The sequence below is a fragment of the Nyctereutes procyonoides genome, unplaced genomic scaffold, assembly GCF_905146905.1.
Source record: "Nyctereutes procyonoides isolate TBG_1078 unplaced genomic scaffold, NYPRO_anot_genome, whole genome shotgun sequence".
Taxonomy (NCBI): Eukaryota; Metazoa; Chordata; class Mammalia; order Carnivora; family Canidae; genus Nyctereutes; species Nyctereutes procyonoides.
The window spans coordinates 66,754,359-66,766,853 of record NW_026575140.1 but is presented as its reverse complement, the minus strand read 5'-3'; positions in this window follow the sequence as shown (position 1 = coordinate 66,766,853).

Sequence of the window (12,495 nt, the reverse complement as noted above, 5' to 3'; positions counted from 1 at the left end):
ATTATACTTGCCTCCATGATAGCTGTTATAACTCTTTACTCTTCTATTTGCTCTCATGTCTCTTTCTTCACTTAAACTATAAACTCCATGAGGGCAGGCATAGTGCTATACACCATATCATACAGTATTATATGAGTCTTATTCCCAGATGTGATTCATGGTTGGCACTCACACAGGTGTTGGTTGGCTGACTCACTGAATGTATAGATCAATTTATTTTGTCATAAAAATGCAAGGAACTTGAGAATTCCTGACATCATTTGCATTGGGGCTGACAGATGCTGCTCATTATACTGTGTTTACTGTGGCTTGAGCCCCACTGCGTAACTCAGATTAATGTAGATGAATGTTTTCAAACGCTTAAGAAAAATGTGCTCTGGGAGAACATAGTCAATTTATCACCTAAAACCAATTCTTAGATCTTCACAGGGGAAATGAATGGGCCTGACAAGAATCTGAAATACTTGAGGAAAAGTTGATTAAAGAAGACTTCATGAATGATTAATTATAAAATTTAATATCTGTGGGAGAGAGTTTTACTGACATTTAAATAAATGCCAACAAAACAAGCTGCAATTAAGCACTTGCCATAGCAAATAAAGCATCATCAAGGTATTCATTCTGAATCACAATTATATAAATATAGTATGTGCAGCTCTGAAATAAATGTTCATGTTAGTTGCAATTCATTGATTGAAGCTTTGTGATTTGAATGCTTTTGTTTTTACCATGATAATTGCAAGTCCTGCATGCCTCCTTTCCCTGGGCTCCCAGTTCTTCAGTCTACTGCTTTCTGATTTCCAGTTATGTCTGCTTTTGCTAATACCTTTTCATAAAGTCTATAGTGATCTTCTGATGAACATACCCAATGGCCCCAGCTTACTTGAGTCTTTGGAGCATGTAATTCATTGCTTTGATGAATATTTATCATCTGCTCTGTTTTAGCATTAGGCACAGCTTTGGTGAAAAAAGAAAGGCAAAAAACTAGGTCAAACCAGAAACAACAGCAAAACACCAGACTTGTTTCTTGACTTCAAATATCCTATTATCCAGTAGGAAAATAGACATTAAATAAACATTTAATTACATTGTTATGAGTGCTATCAAAGAAGCATGTGACATTCTGAGAAACAGTAAAACAGTACTCAGTTTATATTGGGAATCAAGGCAGCCTCCCGGAGGAGAAGACTTGCAGGGGGAGAAAGGACAAGAAAGTCCCAAGGGAGAGAGAAAAATGATGATTTGAAAGGTATGTCTGATTGGACAATGCATGCATATTTAGGTCATCCCCCCACCCCCGCTCCACCCAGGCAGCAGATGGAGAGGACCATAAGATATCACAAAGACACCAAACACTCGTGATGATAAACATGAACCAAAGAGAAAGCATTTGGGGAGTCATTTTTTATGGAAGATAAGAGAGAGACTAGCTTGTGACACTTTCTTCATTTTGAAGTGGCTCAGAAAAAAGAAGAGAGAACCAAATTACTGGAGTATTCATATAAGGAATGTAAACTTTACTAGGTAGATGTTCCAGAAGAAGAAAGAGCAAGAAATTGGCTCCCTGTCAAGGCACCGATTCTGCTACATTCCATCCAGCACATCAGAGAGCATGTTGGTTTTCTCTCTGACATAGAGCAGACCTTCCTTTCATCCTTGATGGTCCATAAACTCACGGTGTAGCCATGCCCTCAGGAACAGGAAAGATGAAATCATTGGCTGAAATATGGTTTTTTTAAAATTTTTTTTGAAATATGTTTCATGTGTCTAGGATGGTGAACAATAAGCATAAAAGAGAAACTGATGGTTTTCACAGAAATGAAACTTCCTTTGTGTGGTTAGCACATGTGATTCAAACAAGAACTGCAGAGCATGCTCATCACCCTGTTGGACTTTTCTGGATCTTAGGCACTTTCATTCTTTATACAGAAATAGGGAAAAGGTATTTTTCCTTCTCCCTCTTTAAAGATTGAAAAAAAAATTAAGATAGTGGTTCTCAACCTTGTCTATACATCAAAATGACCTGGAGCACTCCAAAAACCCTAGGTGCCTTGGAATCACCTGGAGCCCCTTCTTTACGGGGGCCGGTTGGGTTTACAAATCAGAAGTTTCCAATCTTTTCAAGTGATTCTGATGTGTTGCCAAGTTTGAGAACCATGTTAGTAATCACCTCTTGTCTCTTTTTTCCTTTTATTTATTTAGTTGAGAGAGAGAGAGGGAGGGAGAGAATCCCAAGCCGACTCCCTCCTGAGCACAGAGCCCCACTGGGAACTGGATCCCAGGACCCTGAGATCATGACCTGAGTTGAAATCAAGAGTCAGCCACTCAACTAACTCAGCCACCCAGACGCCCTTCTTTTTTCCTTTTAAAATAATCCATTTCCTGAAAATTAAATGAACAATGAAAAAAAATAATTCAGATGTTCATGTTTCTTAAAATAAAAAGGAGGAGCATCCACTAGAACATCTGCGACCTTGCACCGCCCTCACCCGCCTGCATTGTAGGTGGTGGTGAGCGGCTGGACCACAGGCCCCGACAGACAGTCTGACTTTGGCTGAAGGACTCAGTGGGGTTTCCCAGATATTCTTGCTCGCCACCACTTCCACATGACTCCGCATGTCTATGCAATCTCGCATCTAAGTTTTCTCTCCTTTTGACAGACCACATGTTCCAATTAGGCTGAAAATAGGACCCCTGGAACCATCTTAGCCTCCCCCACTGGTCATTACTGCTCTGTTTTCTCTAGCAGATGCCAGGAAAGACACACAACCCTTTCTCTGAAACCCTTGGGGCCAGATGTGTTGTGGGATTCGGAATGTCTCAGACTCTGGAAAGGTATGTTCTACATTCCGTATTTTACGGGCCTTCCCAGAGTGAGGTTGGAGGAACACTCTGTAATCAAGCATTTTCATGTTTGCACAGGAAACACCTGACAGCTCCTGTGAAGGGCTGAATAAGATCACAAGTGGCCTCACATCTATCAGGTCAGATTTTGCCACTAAATCACTAGAAAATTTATGAATAAAACCTAAGCTCTTCGGATTTGAGGCTGTGGATAAAGGAATGCAAGACCGAGGACAGCAGCATTATCTGAAACTTGTGAAAAACTGACTTTGCACTGATCTTGGCTAGTTTTTCTCATTGCTTGTAGCAGACACACAGAAACATGACGTTACACGGATTTCCATCATCAGTTGCATTTTGAGTGTCAGCACTTTCCATTTGGTCAGAAATGGAAACCCCAGATAACCCTAGATTTTTGAGGGTGGGAGGGAGAAAAACTAAAATAGATGAAATAAACAGACAGTTAGAGGCTGTTACCACTTAGCCCTGGTGACTCAAGCTCAGACCCTAACTAGCTGACTTAACCTTCAGGTGGGCCCCTTTTTGCCTGTGGTCCTCCTAGTAAGTGTCCCTTCTTCAGCCACCAGATACCTTCCCCCTCGAATGGTTAAGTCAGATCATTATCATAGTTGTACTGGCCAAATTTCTGTTGTATTGGCCTTCTTTGTATCCCTCAGGCCATGAGGCCAGGGGTTCCTGTTGTAAGGACATCGTGCGTGTGATCTCAGTTTTCACCAGGTGACAAGGCCCAAGAGAAATTTGAGTTATGAGCATTTATTTCCTATTCTATTGGCTACCCTTTGAGAGGTTTTCTTCCTGTGAACTCCTCAGAACATGTGGTATTTTAGGGAGATGGTTAAAAAAATCCTACTGTTTTCTTAATAGTGATAGTAGAACTCCTTTTGGGGAATAAATGGTCTTCAATAAAGAAAGCTCCTTGCAGCATTGGAATATGAAAAATAGGTCTACAGTAGGATTCAGAAGTCCGGGCAGAAAAAAAATGGAGGGACAGAATTACTTTGTGTTTAAAAACTTGGTGGTGGTGGGAGGGCACAGAAAGGAGAGAGAATGTGAGCAACATGGGACATCAGCCAAAAGACTTTATAGAACAGGATGACCATTACTCAATTCTAATTGCTTAGAAGATGGGGTCAGCAATGCAACTCCATCTACTTCTTAATTTTTCTGAACTTTCTGCAAAATCTGCCATGCAAATGCTTTGTGGGAAAAATTTGTTTGTGTTTAAAACTAAAGGAAGGTAGTTCAAGAACCCAGGTGGCAAAAAAAGAGAAAGTTGCATGATGCCAAGCAGAGAACAAAAAGTCAGCGGAATCAAGAGATGGTCGTGAGAACACAAGCCCCCAGAAATACACGGAAATCTTGGAGAAGGCATCGGGCTCAAAGTGTGTTGGAGACTACAAATCATCTTGCCTAGATTTTAAGAGACAGGATGACCCAGGATGTCATGTAGGTTAAGTAGTAAATACTCAACAAATGTTACAGAGGATGTTAAGAAAAATGATCCACACTAGACTTTGTAGAATGTTACAGTCATGTGCATGATGGAAAGAGTCCTGGAGAGGGAATTAGAAGTTCTGGGTTTGAATCCTCTCTCTCTGTTTTTTTTTTTTTTCCTTCAGCTTCCAGTAGCTTTTTCCTCCCTAGAATCTAGAAACAATGAACCCTAGTAGGACAGTCTTCAACACAATTTAACTTTCCCATGTTGGGTTCTTTAGACTACTTTAATATTTATAGATTTGAGAATGTATATTTTAGAATGTATGGTTTGAGAATGTGTAAGTGGAAAATTAAAATTTGAGATTATATCAACAAATTTAGTTGGTATTGATATAGCTACATATAATTTTACATGCAACACATGGATTTTAGTATTGTGGAATTTTACCTTCTTATAACAAGCTTATCTATAAACAAAGATAATCTCTGCTTATTTGTCCTAACCTATGAAACATTGCCACCACGGACACTTACTTGCCCATACCTTTTCACCATGTCCTTAAAAACCAGATGATTCTTCCTTTCAGACAATGTGAAAAAAACAACAACCAAATTCCCACCCAGAAAAAAATCTTAATCCAGAATTATCAAATTTTGAGGTTTCAGCAGATGGAACAACAGAAATAGATTAGGGACAACTCTTATTTAAGTCTTTTCCCTAAGTAGTACTATATGGATTTATAGTGTTGACCAAGAGAAGATAGTTTTCTCCTTAAATGTTGCTTTCTTGGGTCTCAAAATTCTGTGACAGATTTTAAATAAAGTTGTTTCCATTAAAAAGTACTGATTTTTAAAACTAATAGGTTAAAACTGCCACACGCACAAACCCTGAATGGCCCACAGAACATTTTCCTTACCTTCTGACAGTTTTACGATGCACTATCATGAATCATTCTTTTATTATTAAACTTCAATGGCCAGTTCTGGGACGTTCTTCCACTCATGAAGACCCCAGTGGCAGTATCAGGGATAATATCCATTTAGCCTTCTGAGCTTTCAGACTTGGTGACCTTGCCAGCTCCAGCTGTCTCCTTGTCCACTGCTTTGATGACACCCACAGCAACCATCTGTGTTATGTCACGAATAGCAAAGTGATGCAGAGGATAGTCAGATGAGCTCTCCACACACATGGGCTTGCCAGGAACCATATCAACAAAGGCAGCGGCACCAGATTTCAAGAAGTTGGGGCCATCTACCAGCTTCTTCCCAGAATGACAATTAATCTTCTCTTTCAGCTCAACAAACCTGCGAGCAACATGAGCTTATGTGACAATCCATCAAGGTGCATAGCCAGCGCTGATTTGGCCTGGTTGGTTCCAGATAATCTGCCTGAGCTGTGAAGCCAGCTGCTTCCAGTGGTGGGTCATTTTTGCTGTCACCATCTGCAGTGCCATGACAAATCTTTGACAGACATGTCCGGAACACTAAAGCCCACATTGTCTCCAGGAAAAGCTCCATTCAAAGAGCATTTCAACAGAATTTCCTTTAGTTGTAATGTTGACTAAACAGAGGGGACCATTAGGCTGGGTTTGAGAACGTCAGTCTCTACAGGGACAGGACAGTACCAATACCATGAATTTGTAGATGTCTTGGAGGGGCAAATGCAAGGACTTGTCAGTTGGACATGTTGGTGGCAGGATGCAATCTAGAAACTCAGGGAGCATGGTTTCACTAGTATTTCCATGGTTATGGGTGACTTTCCAGCCCTTGAATCAAAACATGTTTGCACTTGGCTCCGGCATGTCGTCACCATTCCATATAGAAATTGACGCAAATGCTACTGTGTCAGGGTGGTAGCCTATTTTCTTAATGTAGGTGCTGACTCCCTTACGGGTTCCTTGTCCCTTTTCTGGCTGTAGGATGACTCTGTGAAATCCACCTTGCCACCCCCAACGATTAGTTGTTTCATACCCAGTGTGTAAGCCAGAAGGGCATGCTCCCCAGTCTGCCCATTCTTAGAGATACGTCCTTCAAATTCAGCAGCAGCAGCAGCAACAATCAAGCAGCACAGTTGGTGGGAGATGTGCCTATAATCATGGTTTTGATTAAATCTGTGTTGCAGAGCATCACTGATGGTCACATACTACTTGCTGGCCTGGAATTTCTACAAGGAAATATCCATAGTGATACCATGTTCATGCTCAGCTTTCAGTATCTCCAGGACCCAGGCATACTTAAAGGAGCCCTTTCCCATCTCAGCAGCTTCCTGCTCAAATTTTTCTGTCGTTCTTTTGTCAGTCCTACCACATTTGTAGACCAGGTGGTGGTAAACTCACCCTAATCCATGTGCCCAGGGACAATTTTAATATGAATCTTTTCCTTCCCCATTTTGGCTTAGATTTCAGGGTGGTTTTCATGGTATCTGTGTTCTGGTGACAAATCTTTTGTGAAAAAGTGGGTTTGAATTCTGTGGTATTAAATAATCATGTAACTTTGGAAAGACACTTGCTCCTCTGAGCTGTAGGCTCCTCGTCTGTCAAGAGAGAGAAGAAACAAATTATTGATTTCTGTTACCTGTCAAATGGCTCAGACAGTGAATGGGATGCCCTAGGAAGGTACACAGAGTTTGGAATCAGAGATCCACATAAGGTGTACCTGTGTTTGCACATTGCCTCTGCCACTCACAGCTGTGTGATATTTAGTTAGCCACTTACATTCCGAAGCCTCAGTTTCTGCATCTATGCGATAGTCATAACAACAACTATGTCTCATATGACTTTGAGAGATTAAATATTTTAGTCTAGGTAGAGATGCTTGACAGATATTAGACCTGTCTGTTTCAGATTTAAATTATATTTCTTTGCTTAATTTCCTTCCCCATAATCTTGCAAGAAAGAAATTTCTGGTTCTGTTTTACAGAGCAGTCCAGCTTCCCACCAACTTACCTCTGTTGAGCAGAAAAATAAATAACATGAAGTAACAATTCAAGTTTGTATTTTATCAATTACATGGAATTTAACAGCAATATTCAAATCTATATAGTACCATGATTACCAACTATAATGTATTCAGTACTAACCAAGAAAAGCTCTATTTAGGGAATGGTATCCAGAGAGGGGATATATTTTGCCTACAGATTATTTTCTTTTTATACAGTTTCTGCATTTAATGTAGAGATAATGCTTTCTCAACATTAATTCTAAATCCCACATCAGTTTATTTTAATAATCCTGGAAAATACAGTAGTAGTAGAACTCATGCTCACAATTTTTTTTGTACCTTGGAATAATTGGAAGCTGCAGCTGTCAGCAACTTTACTCCTAACCCCACTAAGCTAGGGGCAGCTCCACTTAGAAAGATATAAAACCCTCAATTCTCCTATGAAATTGGGAAGTCTTATTCTTTGTCTGGATCATCTTCCAACATTTCTCACTAAATAGTCAGCCTTGGATACCTTGGATAGAACTTCATCTCACTAAGTACTGATTCTTTGGTCTCACTGAAGAACATCAAGAGTGATGGGACATGTCTTTCTGCCCTCTTTCCCTTCATATTGTTTAGGTCCTTGGACCTTCTGATTTAGTGATGTTTGATTATAACCATAAAGTCATATCAATTCAACTTCCTGAACACTTACTCAATTCCATGTAATCTGCATTTCTCAGTTTAGCCCATTCAGGCTGATCTGGGAATCATCAGCATTATGGTTGTCACAGTTTTCACAGTGTCTAGGTATCTCAGGGGTGCGAGAAGGGAGCTGAGGCTAAAACAAAGGTGGCACTAATATTTAAGGAAAGAAGAAGAAAGGGGCCAGCAGTGAGGATGGGGAGACAAAGGTCAGGGAGGTGGGAGGAGAACCTGAAGGGAGTGGTGTTGCCTTGGCCGAAGGAGAGAAGAAGTTCCTGTTTCTCAGAAGGGCTCAGGGAGGGAGGTTGAAACACCTGCTTTGGTTGTGATGTCAATCAGCACTGACATGTGAATTTTGTCCAGCAATCATCAGCTGTAAGAGGACAACACTCTCACGTTAGGGTGGAGGTAAGGAAGAGGAAGATGGGCTGGTCTAAGGATGGAGCTTGCACATATGGTGAAATGGAAGAAATAGATTCATGTGTTGATTAAATTTTAGATGAGGTAAGGCCTATGGGTGGCTCAGTTGGTTAAGTCTCTGACTCTTAATTTCAGCTTAAGTAATGATCTTGGGGTTGTGAGATGGAGCCCCGCGTCAGCTCTCTGCTGAGCATGGAACCTGCTTAAGATTCTCTTTCTTCCTCTGCCTTTCCACTCCCACCCCCACTTATGCACATGTGCTCTTTTTCTCTCTGAAAAAAAATTTTTTTCAGGTGATACTGTGATATTAAGTGGGCAGGCAGAATCTTGGTTAACATAACTGGGACTCAAAAGTAGCATAATTGGAACCAATGGTCAAATCTAGCAGAGTAGAAAGTCTGACAGAAATGCATATGTGTTTTTCTTCTCCAAGGAATCTGCAGAGTGTTGAATGAAACAGAGACAATGACCAGTTCCTATGGAATGAAGACATACACTCCACCTTCTCTTCTCTCTTTCCCCTAAAGTAATGATAAATCTTTAACAATTTTCTTTTCTTAAGAATGGATTTTGAAAGAATAAACTAAATCAACATTTTTTCTATCTGGACACAAGAACCCACATAAGCATCCATTGGCAGTCATACACATGAAAAATACCTTTCAGATTTTATAGTAGACTTCAAATTCACTGATATAATATTATTAATAATACAGATAACATTTTGACCATTTATTATGTAGTTATAGATTTTTTATACGCATAGCAGATATGAGTCTAGGTTCACAGACTCAGTTAATCTAGAAAAACATTTCTTGTAACTCAGCTTAACTCTATGCTCAATCCACTTACTGTCAGGCTAAGAGTAACAATCTCAGGTAAATTTTGGCTTCATCCTTTTTTTTGCGGGGGGGGGGTGTGTGTGTGTGCTGAGACAAAGGCTTTAGAGAGATTCACATGTGTCTTGGCCAGTAAATTGGGGGAGCAGGGAGTCTTCTGGGCCTTAGCCACCTGCTCATGTTGGGTTACCCTAAGACAGCATTTGGCCTGCATCATGGTCCTTTAGGATGGAGGACTTATATGGGTGTGTTGCTGTATCACTGAAGGGCAGGGAAACTTTAAGAGGAGACAGACACTGTGCTGAGACTCTGTAAAAAGTCATTTCCTCTTTGGGGTATTGCCACCTCCCCTGGGGCACTGCCTAGAAAGAAGGGCCCTTGGCTCCTGTACCCATCATCTCTCTGCTCTCATTGCCTCCTCCCTCAGCACACAGAATAACCTATTCTAGGCAAGGAATGGAAGAAATGATGTCCCTTTGACCCCTGCTTCACCCACACATTTTGTCTTCATGTCATCTCCAAAACTCTAAGTCCCACCCCAACCCCAGACACAGGGACAAAAAGTGTCCATGGGCTATTTCTACTTTCTGACCAGCTGCATCCCTTCCTTAAGGCATTGAGCTCAGGGTTGCCCATAGGCTTGGAAAAGGGGAAATACCAGGAGAAAAATGTGCCAAAGTAACCATATCACCATACTCACATTAAATTCTTTATTCCTGCAGCAATAAAGAAAAAACCTAGGTGGGATCTGAGATATTTGCATGAAGCATCCTTCCAAATCTAAGATTCTATAATTCTATCGCTGTTTGGTGAGGCCCATTGGTTTGTGGTGTCAGAAAGGATACCAGAAGCCATGCGTAGTGTCTGAGGCAGCAGTCAGGCCCTAAGAGAATAGGCTCTAGATATGAGAGTCCTTGGCAAGAGTATTAAGAAATAATAGTCACTCAAACTGAAAGCTTCTCCGATGCCTCAGTGTGGATTATGTCTCATCTCTAGAAACCTCTAGCCATGACACAGAGGTTTCCACCTCTCTGCAAGGTGAGGGCCAGCCATTGTTCAATTCCCATTACTCTTTGGACTGTGGCTTGATAGTATGTCTCTCTCAGACCTTGGTGACCCTCACTGTCCTCCCTGGGGTCCAGTCTGTGTTGCATCATGGCAGCCTTGGAAATGTGACAGAATCCCATTGTCAATGAACATTTATTGATACAGGGTACTCAGATCCCCATGAGAAGGTCTCACATCTCTCTGGGGGCTTACAGTCACACTGTGGAGACACAGTGTGTGCATAATCCAGCACTGTGCGTCCCAAATACCCTCTATGTCATTGCCCTAGAAGTTTAGAGAAGGGGAAGAATGTGGAACAGAACTGGGCTGCTGAGTCAAAAGGGCATGCCCTTGTGACACTTGCATCACAGCTGCCTCGTGGAGCCCCACCTAAAAATAGTGCAAGCTCAATCTGCAGAAGTTTTGACCTGAGTGGTTATGCCCGAGTTCAAGAAAGATGAGTTATTCTTAGACTGTGATAAGCAAGGAGAAGAAAGTCTCAACTCCAACAGCATCTGCAATTAAGACTAATAATATCCACTCCCAGACATATACTTTGAAGGTCAAATGTGACAATATAGATGAGACTACATAGAAGAAAGAATGCTGAGTACCAGTCAGACATTTGCTGATATTGTTCATTATTATCATATATTCAAGAGGTGGAGCAGGTGCTTTTGCACATCAGTCTGACTACTAAATCCAGAAGGAGGTGCTTCCTTTCCAATGGATCACACTAGTGTTTAAATCAGATTCTGGAATAGCAAGGCACCCATTTCTACATCGCTATTTCAGACGAACACCCTACCTCTTTAGATGTTACATTTTAGAAACTGATTCAATAAGAGAAGTACTTTGATGCTGTAAATACCTACACATCAGCTCATCTAGTTTTAAATTAATCAAAATATTTAGGCATCTTCACAGAGATTTCTCATATTCATAAAACAAGGCAATGGTTATTTACTTCCTAGTATTATAATATGTTTTGGGAAATCTCTGTGTGACTTACATAAAAGGAATAAATGCTGGTTTCATGGAACTTCATTGTCGGAATAATGAATGCTTTAAAAAATACACTGATTCAAAGCCTGCCCAATTCTCTCCCTCAGGCTGCGGAAAGTGTGCCCTACTGAATCTTATAAGGAAAGAAACTTTCTTTGCCCACTTCCTGCACATTCTTTGGAGCTGGGCTTCTAGCCAGTGTGAGCAGAAAATGATTATGCTGTTAAAAGGTTAACAGCCAACATGGTGTTCTCAGCATCTTTCAAAGACACTTAGGAAACTAGTAGCAGGGAGCTGGGTAGCAGCCAGAGAACTCCCCAGAGAGTGCACTTGAGCTTTATTATTCCACATGATTACATATTCAAATTGGCTTGAATTCCCCAGGCATTCAGGAGGATGTCAGGGGAGTTGGAAAAGCAGCCTGCCAGGTAGGGGTAGAGCAGTGGAGGAAGCTGGTCTGGCACTAAAAACATGCTACAGATATTTCCCCATGGTGAAAAAGCCCCACAATCATGAACATTTAGACAACCAGGAAAGAGACATGTTTCTAAAAAAATGAGGTTGGATTTCCAAGTGACATGATAATCTCTTTCAATACATTAAGAACTCTGTCTGACATTAGCAAGGATTTCTTTTTTTTGAATCCTTCAAAAATGGCTTTTCAAGAGTCTGCTACTACAGCCAGAGGAGTTAACATACCTACCCTGCCCTCTAGACTGAAAGAGCCCAGGAATTGTGAGCAAAGCTCTGTGACATTTTGGTTAGGAGATGGTGTTGGGGGAACTTTCGAGTGTAAGTAGCTACTTGTGTAACCTTTGGTTGTCTTTACTAATATAGTTTGAGAAGATTCAGGGTTGTGTGGGGAAGTGTGGGTAGAGGCAGGGGAATTTGGAAAACATAGGAAATTGTTTATTAGCTTCGTATGTTTGTGATCTTTCAATGGCAAAATATAAAAAGAACTTTGTAAAACCATGTTTCAATGACAGAAATAGAATAAATAGAATATGAACATACAGGTGATAGAGAACAGAATCTGTTTAAAATATGTTGTAGGGTTGAAAATCTTTATCAAGTTTGCCATTTCACTCAGGAATAGATCCTCCCCAGACATGGAGTTGGGGGGGGGGTGAGTCACAGGAGAAGGGAAGTGAATTAGGAGGAGGTGGGGGAAAAGAGGGATTAAATTAAGCCGAGACTGGGAGGCCAGGGATTTGGACTCAGCCCAGCACTCTCTAGAAGGTATGACAACAGACCA